The 18,118-nt window shown below is 54.0% G+C and overlaps 1 protein-coding gene across 1 annotated transcript in view; it reads right to left on the bottom strand.

Moving 5' to 3' along the window:
- The window catches only part of ARHGEF17 (Rho guanine nucleotide exchange factor 17), a gene marked incomplete at its 5' end in the record, with an annotated part of 56,560 nt that overhangs the window by 17,836 nt on the left and 20,606 nt on the right, over nt 1–18,118 (bottom strand). The window lies entirely within an intron of this gene.

The following is an 18,118-nucleotide window of genomic DNA, read 5'->3' as shown; positions in this document are numbered from 1 at the left end:
CGTTCGGAAAATCTGATGAATTGTAGTAGTGTCCCTTTGGGATTTCCCAAACTCTGCACCCACACCCGCAGGGACAGGGCAGCCCCTATTCTGTGGGAAGACTCTTCTGGAAACCAGCCTGGGATGCCTCCCCTGTGTCCAACTTCCTGGGACTCGCTTCCTACGGCCGCTCGCCAGCAAACCCTGTGCCTCTGTGGCCCCTCCTCCAGGAAGCCTTCCCAGGTGGACTCCACCCCCCCCCCCCCCCCCCCCCCCGTCTCCTGTAAGTCTCTGGAGTGGTCCTGAGCAAGGCCCCTAACTCCTCTGGGTCCCAGATCCCTGGGGCCTATTCTTCCCTCTCCACTCCCTCCCAGGCCTCAGCTTGCCCAGAGCATCTACCTCAGGACCCAGCTACCAAGGCCTGCTGATCTGAGTGCATGGGGCAACGCAAGCTGAGTGTCCTTGTCTGCAGCATCCCTCCATCCCCACCCCAAGGAGGCCCTCAGGGTAGGGACTCACAGCGGAGCCCAGGGTCTCTGTCAGCTGAGCAGACCCAAGCCCAGGACTGTCCAGCCTCCTGTTCCAGCCACTGCTCACCCCTTTGGCTTGTGGTATGCCTGCCTCAGGCCCCCGCCCCCCGCCCCACCTCTGACTCAGGGACTCAGGGGTTAGGCATGTCTTCAAACCTGTCCTATAATGAAGCACACTCAGAAAAGTGGGCTCTTATTCTAGAAGATCTGGGGTGGGGTGGGTGCTGACACCCCCTTCGGCCCTGTGCTCTGTTGGATGAGAAGGCACCAGGCCCTGCCTCAGAGCCCCCAGCTTCAGACCATCTATTCACAGCGCTTCTGAGACTGTTAAAAAAATCAGAGCAGCTTCCAGTAGAAGGTAGCATGAGCTGGGCCCACCCTAGGATGGAGTTTGGGAGAGCATCCAGGCCCAAGGAAAAGCCCAGATCACCCCGCCCGCCTTGTCCCCCAGGGACATCTCAGCATTTCACAGATACGGCCTCATTCCAGCCTCACGCTCAGAGTTCTATGACGCGGTGCTGTCATCTTCACTTCCTATAGGTGAGGAGTCAGGTTAGAGAGGAGGCATGGCTTGCCCAGGTCACACAGCCAGAGCGCTGTCCTGTAGGGCCAGGACCAGCATCCCCTCAGCTGCCTCAATCTGACTCTTAGGGCCCCAGCACCCGGAGTTCTTGCCCAGATTGACCAGCCAGCTGCAGCCCATGGGGTCTCCAGCTCGGACCTTACCAGCTATGAGACTTGGGTGGTTACCTAAGCACTTGAGTTTCCACATTCTCCTCTACAAAATGGAATAATACCTCCCTCCCAGAACTGTGAAAACAGACACAGGGAGAGAACAGCGCTCTCCAAACACACTGGGTCTGCACGACCCCGTCTTCCTCCACCTCAGCCTTCCTCCACCTCAGCAAGGCATTTATCTACGTCCATCTCCCTGCTGGCCACAGGGCTCCCTGAGAGGCGGACCGGGCCTTAGGGGCGCTTACCCCCCTGGCCCAGCCCTGCCAGGCTCAGCAGTGAGGGCCATGCAGGGAGGCCTCCTAAGGGAGGCAGGGCTGATGCTGGGCCATTAGGCCCGGAGGCTGGGGCAGTTCATGCAGGGAGGCTGTCTGCAGTGCCTGCCGTTCCCAGCCTCCTCTCTGCTTAAAAGCACAGCAGGCTGTCACTCAGCTGTCAGGTAGAGGCACAGAAAACAAGGCCAGCTCCCCGTCACTGCACAAGCACCCTCTGCACATGCCCAGACACGGGTGAGTGTATGTGGGGGTGGGGGCTGAGGGGAAGCAGCGATGGGCAATGCAGCTGTCAACCAGATCAGCAGGCCCACCTGTTCTGGGCGGGACAGCCCTGTAGGCCCAACCTCCCCTCCGAGTCCCTCATCCCTCAACAGCCCCAGCCCCAACCCTTCACTACATGGGGCGCTGAAGTGGGAAGGGAGGTGGGGGCTGAAGGGGTACAGCAGGAAGAGGGGAGAGGGGGGCTCCTCCTACCTGTGTGCCTGGGACATCACGACCCAAACCCGAGACCCCAATAAACAGGGCATGAAGACAGAGACACATGCACACAGAGAGAAGCCATAAAGGCCAGACACTCCACAAAGAGACAAAAAAATGCAACCAAGTCACCCAGCTGAGAACCAGGGCCTTCAGCCCAAAGATGGGGTGGTGGAGAGAGAAACATACAACATAGCACAGGAAGGAAGGCAGAACCACAGCCCCCACTGGAGTTGGGGGAGCAGATCGATCCAGGCCCAGACACACAAAGCCATGGACACAGCCCCTGAGGCCTCCTCGCCTCCTGAGGGAGCACATGCTGACCCAGGAATGGACACCTCAGCAGGACACCTCCAGGGCCTGTGGGTGCAGCAGCAGGGCGCCCCCTCTCCCCTCTCAGCACACACATACACACATACTAGTACACACATACACATACTAGTACACACATACACATACTAGTACACACATACACATACTAGTACACACATACACATACTAGTACACACACAGTACATACATACACACACCTGCAGACTCCCTCAGGCCCCTTCTTGAGCCGCGGACCCAGGCCACCCCAGGCAAGGGTCGCTCACTGCAAGCTGACCATATCACCGTGTGAAGCACTACTAGGTCTCGCTAGGCGGTCTCAGGGTGCAGGCCTCCCATCCCAGCTGAGTTTGCCAGCCGTCCTGCCATCCTAAGCTTGCATCCTGGTGGCACCCAACCCCAGTGCGCTGCAGCCACACCACCGCTGCCCGGGCTCCTCACACACCTCCAATCCTCCCTGCCCCCATCCCTTGCCACGAAGCCCCCAACCCCCCGTCAGGCAGCTGATGTGTCTGATCCTATGCCCCCCGGTCCCGCGCCCCAGCATCTGTCCATGTCTCCCCCAGGCCTGGGTCAGATGGATTTTAGGCCTTGGCCCAAGTTCCTGGCTGCCCCTCCCTCTCCCTCTCCCGGTACCTGGGCCTCCCCAGGTTCCTCAGCGTCTGCGCTGCTGTTCTCGGCGGGCTCCCCGGAGGCGGCGGCCGGGCCCAGATCGCGCATGTCTTCCAGCGCGATGGTGAACTGGGCCAGGGTCTTCACCATCTGCAGCATACGGCCGGCCGACCTGCCACCCGGGCGGGCGGGACGCGGGGGGTCGGCGGGGCCCCTCCCTCCCTCCCTCCCTCCCTTCCTCCCTTCCTCCCTCCGAGGGCTCGGCCCTGCCGCCGCTGTGCGGTCACAGCGTCAGTTCCAGCATCGATCTGATCGCTACGCTGTTACCTCCACCGCTCAGCCAACGCGCCCGCGAGCCTGGCGCCGGCGGCGCCGGGGGCTGAAGGGGGCGGGGTGGGGGTGGGGGTGGGGCGTGGCGGGCGAAGTCCCGCCCTCTGCGCGGCCCAACCGGGTCTCTCCGGTCCAGCGGACACATCACCTCTGAGCACACGCCAGTCGGTGCACGCCCATGGGCAAAGGCGAGTGCACTCGGTGACGCACTTTTTGTCCCCACCTGCACCCACGGAGGCACACGCAGGGGCATGCACATACCTACACAGAACAGGCCCACATACATGGGCACCTGCTCTCCTGCCTAGATTCGTATCCACGCGTGGGTGAGAGCCAAGAGCACATACATCAGCACAGTCCTGTACAAACCTAAACCCTGACAAGCATGAACCCGACCCTGTGCAGCACACAGGTGCACACGTGTTTCCATGTCCACACTACTATAGCCAGACACAGACATATTTAGAGATGCACACAGACGCCTGCCTGAACACGGACGCTGTCCTCCCCTGGCGAGCACTCGGGCCTGACCGAGGGGCTACCAGGGAAAGGGCCCACCCCCAGGATCCCTCCTCCCACCCCACCCCGTCGACCAGTGTCCTGTAGTGGAAATAGTCCTAGAGAGTTCAGTCCTATCCCTCTCCACCCCCCACAACCCACCCCCATGGGGAGGGGCTCAGGCATTTACACCCCGCACCACCACCGGCCCCTCAAATCCCAGGTACTGTCAGATCCTACCCCAGGCCCCTTAACCAGGACGGGGGAGAACTTGTTTTGCACCAGCTCTCACCCCCCACCAGGGGGCCGCTGGTACACCCGGCAGCTGACTGGGGGGAACCCTTTGCTGTGCCTCAGCTCTGGCTGGCTTCAGACTTCATGCTTCCCTGTGTACTGAGAGCTCCCACGCTCACCAAACCCTCAACTGACTCCCTCCTTCAAACCTGCTTGTAGCTGGATTTCCTGCACAGTGGAGACCTCCTGACTCCATCATCCAAACTCTCTCCATCCACCACCTCCCGCCCCCTGCTTAATAACTTCATCGCTTCTGTTTTAACTTGTAGAAGCAGACCAGACTCTCCTGCCTCACTCAGGGGCTTGGCCCAGGCCTCTTCCCTCTCCTCGGAAGCACTTTTTCTTTTCTTTTAAGACTGTCTTAGTGCAAATGTTAACTCCTCAGGGAAGCCCTCCCTGATCCACAGATTAGGTCAGGTGCACTTGCTCTCAGATTCTGTTTTTCTTAACCAGGTGTCATTGTTTGTAATTTACATTTGAGCAACTGCCAGATTGATGCCCATCCCTGGGAACTGCAGCTTACCTCTGGGCCATCCCACTCTGCACAGAGCGCTGGCTAATACACAACCCCCCATTAACTCTTCCTTTTCCCTTCTCCTCACACAGCAAGCCAGCCCAAAGTTCCTGCTCACAACCTCCCCTGGCATCCCCATGGAATAGGCTCAACCTCTCCTGCTGGCCCTTTCAGCCTCCTATCCCCCTCTGCCCCACTGTCTCCCCTCCCCCTGTTCAGCCCTCACCGGGTGAGTCCACCCCCAACCCATCCACGGGAATTATTCCTCATCCTCTCCTGAGAAGGCAGGACTCAGGCTCTGGCAGCCCTGGCCAGCTCAGAGTCCAAAATATCTAACACTAAAAATTTAACTCCCCATAGACAGCTCCCAAGTAGCCAATAGTCAAAACAGGACCAGAGAATTCCCCGAGAGAACCAGTGTGACCCACACCTGGCAGCAGGCCCCAAAGCAGTGAGCACCACACAGGTGGGGATGCTCCCAGAGGCTGCACTCGGGGGCAGAGCCTGACACCTGAGAGGTGCTCGCCAAGTGCTAAGTTTGTGCCACATAAATGATGGGCGAACTTCTCCGTCTCCCCTCGGCTCCAGGAGGGCCTGGCCCACAGTCACTGTTGAATCAATCTGCTGAATGAAAGAATGAATGAACGGCCTGGCCAGGCGTAACTCAGTGCTTGAGCATAGACCAGTGATGGCGAACCTTCTGAGCTCGGCGTGTCAGCATTTTGAAAAACCCTAACTTAACTCTGGTGCCGTGTCACATATAGAAATTTTTTGATATTTGCAACCATAGTAAAACAAAGATTTATATTTTTGATATTTATTTTATATATTTAAATGCCATTTAACAAAGAAAAATCAACCAAAAAAAATGAGTTCACGTGTCACCTCTGACACGCGTGTCATAGGTTCGCCATCACTGGCATAGACCTATGAACCAGGAGGTCATGGTTCAATTCCCAGTCAGGGCACATGCCCTGGTTGCAGGCTCAATCCCCGGTGGGGGTGTGTCTGTGTGTGCAGGAGGCAGGCGAGCAATGATTCTCTCTCATCCTTGAAGTTTCTCTCTCTCTCCCCCTCTCCCTTCCTCTCTGAAATCAATAAAAATATATTTTTTTAAAAAGAGTGAATGAAGGCATGAGCGTGTGCTCTGTACAAACTGCCCTTCTGGTCCCACTCCGCAGTCATTCTCAAAGTGTGGTCCCTGGACCAAGAGCTTCATGCCTCCTGGAAATATATTAGGAATTCTCAGCTCCCCCCACACCCTACTTACTGATCTAAAACTCTGGAGTGGGCCCAGCAATCTGTGACTGGCAGCATGAACTTCAACACCTACAGCCTGTCTGGTCACCACATCCTGCTCTGGGAGTGCGTTCTTGCCAAGCCCCCTCTGCCCCTGGGGGGCAGGAACAAGGGTCCTCCTCTGCCTCCAGTTTGGACCAAGAAAACCAGTGAGCCCTCTGCCTCTTATCCTCCCAATGGGATGGACTGTGGGCTTCCCGGGGGTGAGGCCCGCTCCTCCACCCTCTCCTCTCAGGGCTGGACACAGGGGGCAGAAACTGGGACAGCCAGGCCAACTGGCTGAGTTACGGTTTGAGCAAGGAGGATGGACACACCTCTTGATCTCATCCAAACAGCCAGGAACCAAAAATAATCCTATACCAGCATGCGGGCTCGTGGTCAGCAGGCCACCCCTGGTCCACTGCTCGATCATTATAGCTATTTAATCACCGTTAGCTTTCATTCAGAACACCTTTTCCCACCTGACCCTCTCCAGCTGTATAGGGCCTCATTTCCTGAGTAGTTGGAGGGAGCGGGGAGGCATAGCTTGGGCTCCTAAGTGAGGTGTATCCATTCCCTCAACAGCTCCAGCAGGCCTGGCCCTGCAGAAATAAATCCACTCTGGCTGGTATCTAGGAGCTCTCCGACCACACTCAGAAGGCTCAGCAGAGGGAGTCACTGCTGCCTCGGGGGTACAGCGAGGGCTTCCTATAGGAGGCAGGGTTTGAACAAGGTCCTGAGGTCAAGAAATCTGAAGATACGTGGGCGCCCAGCCTGGAGAAGGGGGTGGGGATTGGTGCCAAAGGCAATGCTTGCTGCTGTTTCATTAAAGATGGCCAATTAGATCCCAGCCTGTTGCCATGGCAACAAAGGGGTGGGTGAGACTATGAAAGGAAGCTGATAGAAGGTCCAGGAACACACAGCTGCGTAATTCGGATGTCCAGGGTGTCCATATCGCAGCACTGGAGCCTGGAGCCTGTCAGGTGAGGGATCTGAGGTGGGGCTAGGGAACACCTTGTGCAGGTCTGCTTCTGTTGTTCCTCTGAGCTCCTGTTTCAGGCACTGATTTTTCCTTTTGGGTCCCTGCAGTTGTTTGGGTGAGTCTGGCTCAGAACAGTTTTTGTAAGTGTATGAGGTGCTTGGTAAAGGTCTACCCAGCCCTCCTCTCCACACCTCACACCCCACCACAACACATACGCCCCTTCCCCCTACCATGTGCCAGCTCTGAGAAATACCTAACCCTCCCTACCTCCACCAGGTCTGCTGATAGCTTCCTCATCTCCGACAGAACCCCCAAACCTTGCTTGCCTGCCTCTGAACACACCCCCACCCTGCACTGGGACACTGCCCACTTGGGGCCACTTGGTCTTACAGCTGGTGCTCGACCAATTGGGGACCCAATGATGAGAAAGGACATATGGAAGGACAAATGGATGGATAATGAATGGCTGAATAAGTGAAAGGATGGAATGAGGATAGAGGAGTAAATAAATGGATTGGTGAACAGAATGATGAATGAAATGACAAATGGAGGCACAGATACATATGTCAATAGTAGTTCACTGAGTTTTATTTTATTCCTTTGTTGACTAGCTCAATAAATATGTATTGAGTACCTTCTAGGTACCAAGCACGGTGCTAGGGATTAAAGGTGAGAAAAGAGGACTGTGCCTGCTGGGCACAACAGTGTGTGAAGGAATTGAAAAAGAAATGACAAGTGCAGTGCGGGTTAGAAGGAGAAATGCAGGCTCTGAGGCAAGGGTCCCATCTAGCCTTCACATCTGCGTGGCTCTATAGAAATATTTGCCAGGAGAGTCTGGGTCCCGGGGCCACCCAAACTGGAACACTGGGAACTCCATAATCTTAGAATTCTCACCACCACTAATGCTGTTTGAACATTTGTCAGGTGCCAGGCATCCCAGGGCTTTCCAAACCCCGGCTGGCTCCTTTAATCCCCAAAGCACCCCAATATCAAAGGATGGTTGGTTACTGTTACGCCCCATTTAAGGTTCAGGGGGGTCACCTTACTGGAAAGGGGAGGAGACCAGTGGCCGCCTCCAGGCCCCATGCCCCCTTTTTTTTTTCATCTTCACCAGAGGATATGCTTAGAGAGAGGAAGGGGGAGAGGAGGAGAGAGGGGGGAGGGGAAGAAGAAAGAGAAACATCGATCCGCTGCCTTCGCCACTCTGGAGACCGGGGATCAACCTGCAACCTAGGCATGCGCCCTGACCCCAGAATCGAACCAGCAACCCTGGCAACACTTGGGTGCACCACAGGCTGACGCTCAACATAAGGGTGTGTTCAGAGGCAGACAAGCAAGCCACTGAGCCACTGTAGCTGGGCTTGTTTTTTATAGGCCCCATATTGTTAAACCACCACCTCCTGGGAGAACCCCCTCCACCTCCCCTGGCCTCACGCACTCAGCTCAGCCTCATTTGTGCTGAGGCAGCGACCCAGCAGGTGCTCCTGTCGCAGGGGGTTTTGGTGGGAGACAAAAATGCTGCCCATGAGCCATGCGGAGACCCTCTTCGCTGGGAACCGAGCCCTGGGTAGTAGTCCTCACGGACCACCTGACGGTCCTGACCCCATGGGTGTCCATGGACACGGAGTCAGTACCGGATGTTCACAATCTAGTGGGCCATCCATTTCACTGATGGCCGCTCATGTCCTTAGCTTCATCAATGAGACAAAGGTTCCAGAAGAGGGACTTCTTGGTATCAAGACTGAGGGCCAACTTGAACAAGATAGCCGGGGCTCAAATTCTGGCTCTAGCATGTCCTCATGATGCGACTTGAACCAGATGCTTCCCCTCCGGGGGCCTCCGTGTCTCCATTTGTTCCTGAGGCCCCTTCCCTCTTCTTCCCTCTCTTCCCCAGGCGGTCCCACGTCACAGCCTGTCCCCTGCGAACCCTCCCTTCTGGAAGGAAGAGTCTCTCCAGGCTCCACAGAGTTCCCAGGCTTCATTGGCAGCTGCAAGGGCAGCGTCCAAGCCGCAGGCTCCCCGGGGACTGGCTGTTCCGGGTAGCCCCAGAATTCTGTGGAATGAGCTTTGGGAATAGAAAGGAGCGATCAAGTGCCTCAGGAGCCTCAGGTCCTTCCTGTCAAAGGGCCACTGCCCTGCTTAGGTGGCCTCTGTGTGCACTTGGAGGTGCGGCTATGACGGACACCACATGGGTCCCGTGGGACACGTCCCTGTGTCTGTGTATGCCCGTCAGTGGTCTAGTGCAGCCGTCCGCGGACCACCGGTTGGCGACCGCTGGTCTAGTGCACAGCCTGTCTGTGGGTGATGGTCCGTGCAGTTCTGTGGCAGAGCTGGAAAATGAAGGGACCACTCCAATAATAACCCAAAATAGCTGTAACCCCTGTTTACTAAAAACTCACTACCTGCCAGGCAGGAGCTAAGTACTTTACATCACTCTCATTTCATCGACGGAGTTATTATTTCATTGATAAATAGTCCCTAGTCCTCCCAGGGAGGTGCGGCAGACTGCATTTCTCGGCGAGCTATCACATTTCCCAGCCCACCTGCTCTTCTGACAGTGGGGCACTGGCCCTCTCCCCACAGGGTGATGAGCGTTAAGTCCCCGCTCCTTGACACTGCATGGACCTTTGTGACTGCCATGGCCAACAGAGGACAGCAGAGGGATGCTCTGTGACCTCCAAAGCCAGGCCACACAAATGCCGTGTACAGTCAACTCTTGATTTTGCGGCCCTCGATGTAACAAATTTCAGATTTAACAGACAAAATTTCTCACCCATATGTCATGTGAAAATTAACACCCTGTTAATTTAAAAATGCTATTAACCAAGATTTGCTTATCACTAGCTTAACAGGTTTCTTTTGGTTATTAATTCAGTTATTTTAAACAAATTTGAGCGAATAGGCCAAAAGTTGGAAAAAACACTGTAGTGATTTTGCTGGCATTAAATATTACATATGTATAACTATAGTCTACATATTTAAATCCAAGAGTCACCACTCATAAACGATGTTGAGCAAATTATTAGCAGGGGATCACACCAGGCCCCTTGTGGTAACTGGCTCCCTCGTTGTATGGTGTGACTTTCTACAGAGATTTTAACAGTGGGGGCTGATGTTCTGACATGCGCTAAGCCACGCCCAGCCGTGCACAGTGGTTCACTTGAGATGATGGGTGAATGCACGCTCTTACCAGACCTATTCAGCATAAATTTAAAATTACTGTAATACATATAGAAAACTTGTCTGTGAAATTAAACTTTTCACAAATACTTAATTTTTAAAAATATATATTTTTATTGATTTCAGAGAGGAAGAGAGGACAGAGAGAGAAGAAACATCAATGATGAGGGAGAATCATGGATCGGGTGCCTCCTGCACGCCCCACACTGGGGATTGAGTCCACAATCCAGGCATGTGCCGTGACCGGGAATCAAACCATGACCTCCTGGTTCATACATTGACGCTCAACCACTGAGCCACGCTGGCTGGGCATAAATATTAATTTTAATTACACGAACATGTCTACATAAGTAAAAACAGGTAAACTAACGAATTTGTCAAATTTTTAACATATGCATTCGGAAAGCCTACTTTATTATGTAATGGACTTTCAGCTTTAACAGACAGCCCCTCGCCCGAGTTAGTCCTCATATCGAGGTTTTACTGTATTTCCACATTGCTCTCTCGAGTTTCTCATCCTTTTTTAAAATATATATCCTCACCCGAGGATATTTTTCCATTTTTAGAGAGAGTGGAAGGGAGAGGGAGGGACAGAGAGAAACATCGATGTGAGAGAGACACATTGGTTGGTTGCCTCCCACACGCACCCAGGCCAGGGCCAGGGAACCTGCAACCAAGGTACTTGCCCGTGACCAGAATCGAACCCCGGACCCGTCAGTTCGAGGGCCGACGCTCTATCCACTGAGCCAAACCAGCGAGGTCAAGTCTCTCATTCTTGGAACCCAGCTGCCACGTTGTGAGGAAGTCCAGGCCACGTGCAGAGGCCATGTGTGGGGTATTCCAGCTGACAGCCCCGATGAGGCTCCGCCCAAATGCCAGCAGGAATGTCAGATTAGTGAGGGAGGATGCCTAGAAGGTGATTTCAGCCCAGCCACTTTAATGCTCATTGACTCCTAATACCAATCCTCTGAGCTACGTATTACTATCCAGGCCTTGAGAGATGAGTAAGCAAAGGCGCCAGGAAGTGAAGCTACCTGCCTGAGGTAATGAAGTCTGATGTGGAATTTGATTCTGACACTCAGCACACCGAGAGGCCTGAGCGATTTCACCACGGTAACAAAGCACATCAATGAGGAGTCAAGCCAACCCCGAGCACCTGGCACAGGTGGTGGTGGGCTGGGGTCTCTTCCCAGGATGACTGGGAATAGCGAGATGGAACAGGAGGGAGGGCGCTGTGTCTGCCTCCCCACCACCACTACAAGGTCAGTAAAGGCAAAGACCTGCTCTCCCCGTGTTCACAGCCGCGGCCCAGACATACAGTAGGTGCACAATACGTATCAGGTGATTGACTGACTTGCTCTGTGACTTTCACCAAGTTGCTCCCCACTCTGGGATTCAGTTTCCCCCTCAGTGGATAAGTGAGGGGGGAGGGGCTCAGGTGGATGCTAACTTCCCCACCAGGCTCCCTGAGGGAGGCGGGTCAATGAGGCCATGCTCAGAGATGGCAGATGGACAACCTGACCCTCCCCCCTGATTTCCCTGCCCGGATCCAGGCTTTAGTGAGGAGGCTGGGGCTCCGGAAACTGAAATTCTACCAGATGTCCCACAGGTGGCAGCAGAGGAACGCATGGCAGGGGCTATGGTGCATGGGTTTGATTTTAACATGTATTTTTTTACACGTGGGTTCATGGGGGTTTCCCCCCCTTTTCTTTTTTCTTTCCTCTCCCCTGCCCCTTCCCCTTATATTCAAGAAGATACAGCTAGATCTTCCAGCCTGGGAAGAAGTTTCTTAACGTCATGATAATGTCCAGAAGCAGGAGGTGGGGGGTGGGGGGAAGAGGGTGGATGGATAGACAGATCCCAATAGATATGAACACATCTCCTGATGAGCTAGTAAGCTCTGCATAGCTTCACCTCCAGGGCCCAAGAGGCTGGGACTATCACTTCCATTTTACAGGCTGAAAAAAACCAACCCAGCTCTTCTAGGCCCCACATCTGAGTCAGGGGGCAAGTTGCCCCACCCTTGAGGGGAAGAAGAGATGCCATTGGGAATCTGATGAAGTCTCGGGGTAGGATTTGCTAAATCTGGCAACCTTAGCTCCCAGGAATGCACCCACCACTTCTGCCCACAATAGTGGTCTGGCCTGTGGGCCCAGCTCTGGATCAGAATTTGTGGATGAGCCAGCTTCCAGAGTCTTCCCCTCCCAGTACTATAAGTTATTTCATTCAAAACGTTTAAACTTGGCTCATCGTATATGTGCTGCCGAAGCGAGCACATAAACTTTGCTCATCACAGAACACTGCACAGCCAATCGAGCCCATGCGGTTGGGGGCCAGTACCACTACCTTCTTGCTGCTACAAACATCACTTCCCTTCAGCCTATTTCCTGACTTGAAAAATGAGGGCGAACACCTACTGCACAGTAGGTGCTCTGCCAAGGAGGGCTCCTTCCCTTGCCGCCACCCAGTTCTCCAGCCTGCAGGGAGGCTGGGGTGAGGGATCGTGAGAACGGAAGTTATCCAGTGTCTGTGTCCAGCCCCTTCTGTCCTCTCCTTCCCTCCCTCGGACACAGGCACAAGCTGGGAGGAGGGGGTGAGAGCTACATTTGAGTGTGTGTTGTTGGGGTGGGATGGGGTGTCCCGCCTCTAGAGCGGAAGATGATTCACTGGGCTATGGGCCAGGCACCCTGGGAAAAGCCAGGCCAGCCTCAGGCCAGAGCCCCAGGGAGCTAAGAGGCAGGGAGGAGGGAGGCAGGGCCTGTCTGAGCTGTAGCTATAGGCCTGGGGTCTCTCGAACCCCTCCCCCGCCACCAGCCAAAAGAGGCCATCTTCCCCACTTACCAGGTGTGAGATATCTACTCAGACACCACCAAAGGCCCAGGGGAGACTGAAGTGTTGTCAGCTCCTACTAACCTAGTAATCTGACCTCTGTTCTAGGCTAGGATACAGATATAACAAGGCAAAGGTGCTCCCTCCCCTTCGAGCTCAAAGACTTCAGCATCGTCTGGCTCACAGTAGGAGCTTTGGTACATACATATTTGCGAATTAGTGCACGGATGACAGCAAGTATCAGTGTAATGAATGCACAGAGCAAGTCTGGAATGTCCATGTTCAATCCTCTCTTGAAGATTCCTTCCCATTTTACATATGGGCACCGAGGTCCAGAGAGGAAAGAGTCTCGTGACCCTCCAGGGCAGCAGGCAGTCCGCTGAGGGTAGATCCAGGCCTTTGGGTCTCTTCCACTATAGTTTGTCCAAAGGGGATCAGCCAGCTGAGAGGCAGTGTGGCCCCCATCTTCTCTGCCCCTCCCCTATTCTAGGACCCAGGGACATTCCCAGAGGGGAGCAAGCTCTATCCATCAGCCAGTCACCCTGGCCCTGCAGTGAGCCTTGGTGACCCTGGCCCAACCCAGAGCCCAGAGAAGCCCCCCTCCTATCATACGAGGCAAGTCTAGGATGGTGGAGATGACCAGCGACAGTGACCATGCCTTGCCCAGATCCAGATCCCTCCACCCAGCCTCCAGGGCACTGTCACTGGGCCTGGGCCATGCTGGCAGAAGTGGTCTCTGCCCTGGGCTGATCAGAGGCAGCCTCAGCTCCTAAGCCTTTTTGCTTTCTATCAGCAACTACTGTCCAGCCTTAGTGCCAGGGCAGCAAGTCATATGTGCGTGTGTGTGTTGCACAAGATTCACAGCTGAAGGTCAGCTTGAGCAGGTCTAGACTCGACTCTCCCAAGGCCCCAGAGCTGGAGCCACCTCTTCCAGGAAGCTGTCCTGATAACTCAGATCTGCCAACTCCCCTCCTTCTCTGAGCATCTTGGGCTTCTGGAGTTGCAGTCTTGAAGCCTAAGTCTCTCTAGGCTTACGGCTGCAATGTTGCCAGTAAATGGCACCACCCAGCACTTCACAATCTACTAAAGCAGTGGTTCTCAACCTTCCTAATGCCTCGACCCTTTAATACAGTTCCTCATGTTGTGGTGACCCCCAACCATAAAATTATTTTCGTTGCTACTTCATAACTGTAATTTTGCTACTGTTATGAATCATAATGTAAATATCTGATATGCAGATGATTTTCATTGTTACAAATTGAACATAATTAAAGCACAGTGATTAATCACAAAAACAATATGTAATTATATATGTGTTTTCCAATGGTCTTAGGCGACCCCTTGTGAAAGGGTCATTCGACCCCCAAAGGGGTCGCGACCCACAGGTTGAGAACCGCCATACTAAAGGCTTGAATGGCCCATTGAATCAGATCCTCACAGCAACTCAGTGGGGAAACCAAGGCTCAGTGAAAAGCCGTAACTTGCCCAGGTTCTCAGGACTAAAGAGGTGGTGAGGCTCAAAACCCCCTCTGCCACTGACCGGCTGTGGGAGCTGGGAAAAGCATGTAACCTGCACCTGAGTACAGGAAGAGAGCAATGACAGACAAATAGGAGTGACTCTTTCTTGAGGGGCTCCCATGTGCTGCTTACAGGTATTTATTTGAACCTCGAGTGAAGCCTCCAGCTTTACACAAGAGGATGGTGGGTGCAGGGAAGAGCCTGCTCCAAGTGTCACAGCAGACTCCTCCAGTGGCCGAGGAGGCAGACTGTCCACATCTATTCCACGGTGAAGGAGAAGGGGGGCCTTCCAGCCCAAGGGAGTAACCCAGATAGCAGCCCAGACTCCCAGCACCAGGAGGCCCAAGGAGGACGCCCACAGCACCTGCCTTCGTCACAACACTTAGGGAGCTAAAACGCCAAGGAGAAATGTTCCGTGGAATAATAAAGGAAAGAAGCATGAAACATACCTGCTGTATCATCTCAACAGTATGAAACATACACCCATATGTACCTGCAAGGAGAAAAGGCTGGCGGCAAACGCCATACACCAGAATCTAACAGTGGGCTGGGTCCCTGGAAGAAGGAGGGCAAAGCCAGAGACCACCCTTACCGATGGCTGTTCCGCCCTCCAGGAAGCCCACATCTGTGCCTCCGTTTCTTCATGTATATAATAGAAAATAGGACTTACTGAGCACAGTGTCTGGAACAAAGAGTTCTCAATAAATACTGGCTGTTATGAAAAACTACAGAACCTTAGAAGGCAAGTCATATCGGAGGTTGGCTGGGCCAGCCCCGGACCCGGGCTGGCCTCCCCCAGCAGCCCTTGCTTGCTACCCCCAGACCAAGGATCTCACCCTCTCCAATGGTACCATGGTAGCTCCTTCCACCATGGGCAGGTCTGCTTGGGAGAAAGCCCAAGCTGGGCTGGGCCCCATAGTCCCTGGATGGCCTTAGAAATGGATGGTGGAGACCTTAGATCTCCCATCTCCCATTCTAAATCCTCTGGTTTTAGACTCTTCTATGGGGTGGTTCTCCAGTGAGAGGTGGGGAGAGGCTTTCTGGGGGGGGGGGGGTCCCCTTGTCCGAACCCAGGTGACCACCTCTGACCCTCCACTGTCTGTGGGATAACAGAGTAGCATTTGCTGGCAGCACTTTGTGCCTTTTCCATTTTCTCCTTTGGAAAACACACGAGAAATCAGTTGGGTCTGACCTCCTCCCTATTCCACCTCCAACCCCTCCAGTCCCCCAGGGGCAGGAGGCCCTCTCTGCCTCCTCCCTGGACAACAGCCTGGTGGAAAGCCCTGAGAGGAGGGGCCCTGTGAGCTGGCTGTTGCCATGGCGATGGCAGCCCTGGAATTTGACAACTGGGGCCCAGGAGTGGGGGCGGGGAGTTGATACAAGCCATGCTGGGGGCAGGGAGGAAGGTCCAGAGGCCCAGGAAAGTTAAGAAGAGCAAAGGGCAGGGGGCAGGGTCCCCTCTATGGCCTCAGTTTCCCCATCTGTAAAGAGGAAAGAGGCATGGACCTCAAGATCTCTTTCCAGCTCTAGTCCAAATTGGAACCTGGGTGAGGCTGGGGGTGGGGGAAGTAACGAAAGCAAGGCCAGTTGCCCCTTTGATGGATGGAGACCCCAGAGGACAGGGACTTGCCCCAGGTGGCACAGCAAGTCCATGGTAGCAATAGGACTAGACTGTGGGGGGCGGGGTCTGTCCACTCTGGCTTCCCTATTTCTCCACTGAGAAGACAAGGACGCCTGCTTCACGGCAGGGGGAGAGGCCCTTCGAGAATGGCCATGGCTGGGCCGGCCCACACCTCTGAGACAACGGACAATGTGCCTGCTCCCCCAGCATTCCTGGGTCGGAGGCTGGCAGAGGCCCTGCCCCTCCCTTGACTGCAGTGCCAGGCTTCGGTGGGTATTTTCAAATGGCTGCCCGGCCTACCCCTCTCTGCCTTCCCGCCTGCCCCCTTCAGGAACACAGTGAATTCTGCTGCCACCCTCCCTCCCCATTCCACTTTGACCAAGCCTGAGTGCCACCTGGGGCAAGACTCTCTGTCCTCTGGGGTCCCCATCCATCAAAGGGGCCACTGGTCTTGCTTTGGTTACTCTCCCCCCCCGCCCCGCCCTCACCCAGGCTAGGTCTGTGGCCATCCTCTGGGCCCCCATCGTCTGTGGCTGCCTCCTCCCACACAGTCAGCCCAGGGTCAGGGCGATCTCCAGGGCCCCTTCAAGGCCCAGAGAGGGGCTAGGACTTGCACTGATGAGGATTGGGGAATGCTATGCCACCAGCCTGTGCCCCACCTCCAACCATCCATCGTGTTACACTGGTGTGGCCCCAAGCCCTTCCCCTCACCCCACTGCCCCTGCCCCTCAGCCACCACAGCCTGGCTCCTCCAGCTGGCCCTCACACCCACCCCAGGAAGATACTCCCATTCTGACCAAGTCACTCCTCAGCTTAAAATGCCAGCCAACTGGGGAAAATGGAGTTGGAACCATAACTCATGCTCCGCACCAGGATAAATTCCAAGTGGATCAACGATTTAAATGGAAAACAAAACAAGAAAGCATAAAACACCAGAGGAAAACATGAGGAAGTTGCTTTATAACCTTGGAGGGGGAGAGGCCTTTCTCACCATGACTCCAAATCCAGAAGCCATAAAATGAAAGACTTGATAAATTAGACCACATAAAAATGAAACCCTCTGCATGGCAAAAATACACTGTAAACAAAGTCAAAAGTCAAGTGACGAGTCAGGAAAAAAATATCTGCAACTCATAACCCAAGCAAAGGACTAACCTCCCTAACATGTATTTAAAGGTTCCTAGAAATTGATAAAACAAAAAGGACAACAGCCCAATAGGAAAACAGGCAAAGGACATGAACTGTGCACAGAAAAGGGAGACCAAATGTCTCTTGGGCATGTGGGCAGATGACCAGTCTTACTCATTGTGAGATAAACACCAACTAAAACACACCAAGGTGCCATCTTCCACTTACAAGATGGGGAAGTACCCCAAGGTCTGACTTGGTGAGGCTGTGGGAACCACGTGTCTTGGTGGACTCCTGTGGATAGCATCAAATTAGAGTCACACATACCTCTGTCCCAGCAATTCCACTCCCAAGGTGCCCTCCAAATACACCAGCCTCCACGCAAATGACCTATGAATGAGTGTGTTCACTGCAGCACTGTTTGTAACAGCCCAGGATGGAAAATAACGGAAACAGCCTTTACATCACACAGTACAAGGAAGAATACGGAAGCTCTGAAAGTGCTGATAGAGCAAGAGCTGCAAGCGATGCTACGCGGAGAGCAGTGTGGACAGTGTGAGGCCGTCTGTGAGGAAAGTGGGGAAAAGACCCGGCATTTGCTGGTATCTGTATAGGAGTCATGAGAACTAATACCCAGGTGTTCTGGGGTAGGACTCGGTAGGTACTATGAAGCAGCTGACAGAGACTTTTTGATATTTTTAAACCATATGAATATTTATTCACATTTTAAAATATACAGATTGAATTGTTTAAAACTTCACCCCACACCCGACCAGCGTGGCTCAGTGGTTGAGCATCAACCTATGAACCAGGAGGTCACTGTTGGATTCCCGGTCAGGGCACATGCCAGGGTTGTGGGCTCAATCCCCAGTGTGGGGCATGCAGGAGGCAGCCGATCAATGATTCTCTCTCATCATTGGTATTGCTATCTCTCTCTCCCTCTCCCTCTCTGAAATCAATTAAAATATATATTTAAAAATAAAGAAATAAAACATCACCTCATAATCT

This window comes from Myotis nattereri (genome assembly GCF_964212035.1).
Source record: "Myotis nattereri genome assembly, chromosome: 9".
NCBI classification, from domain to species: Eukaryota; Metazoa; Chordata; class Mammalia; order Chiroptera; family Vespertilionidae; genus Myotis; species Myotis nattereri.
This window is presented reverse-complemented; position numbering and strand designations above follow the sequence as displayed.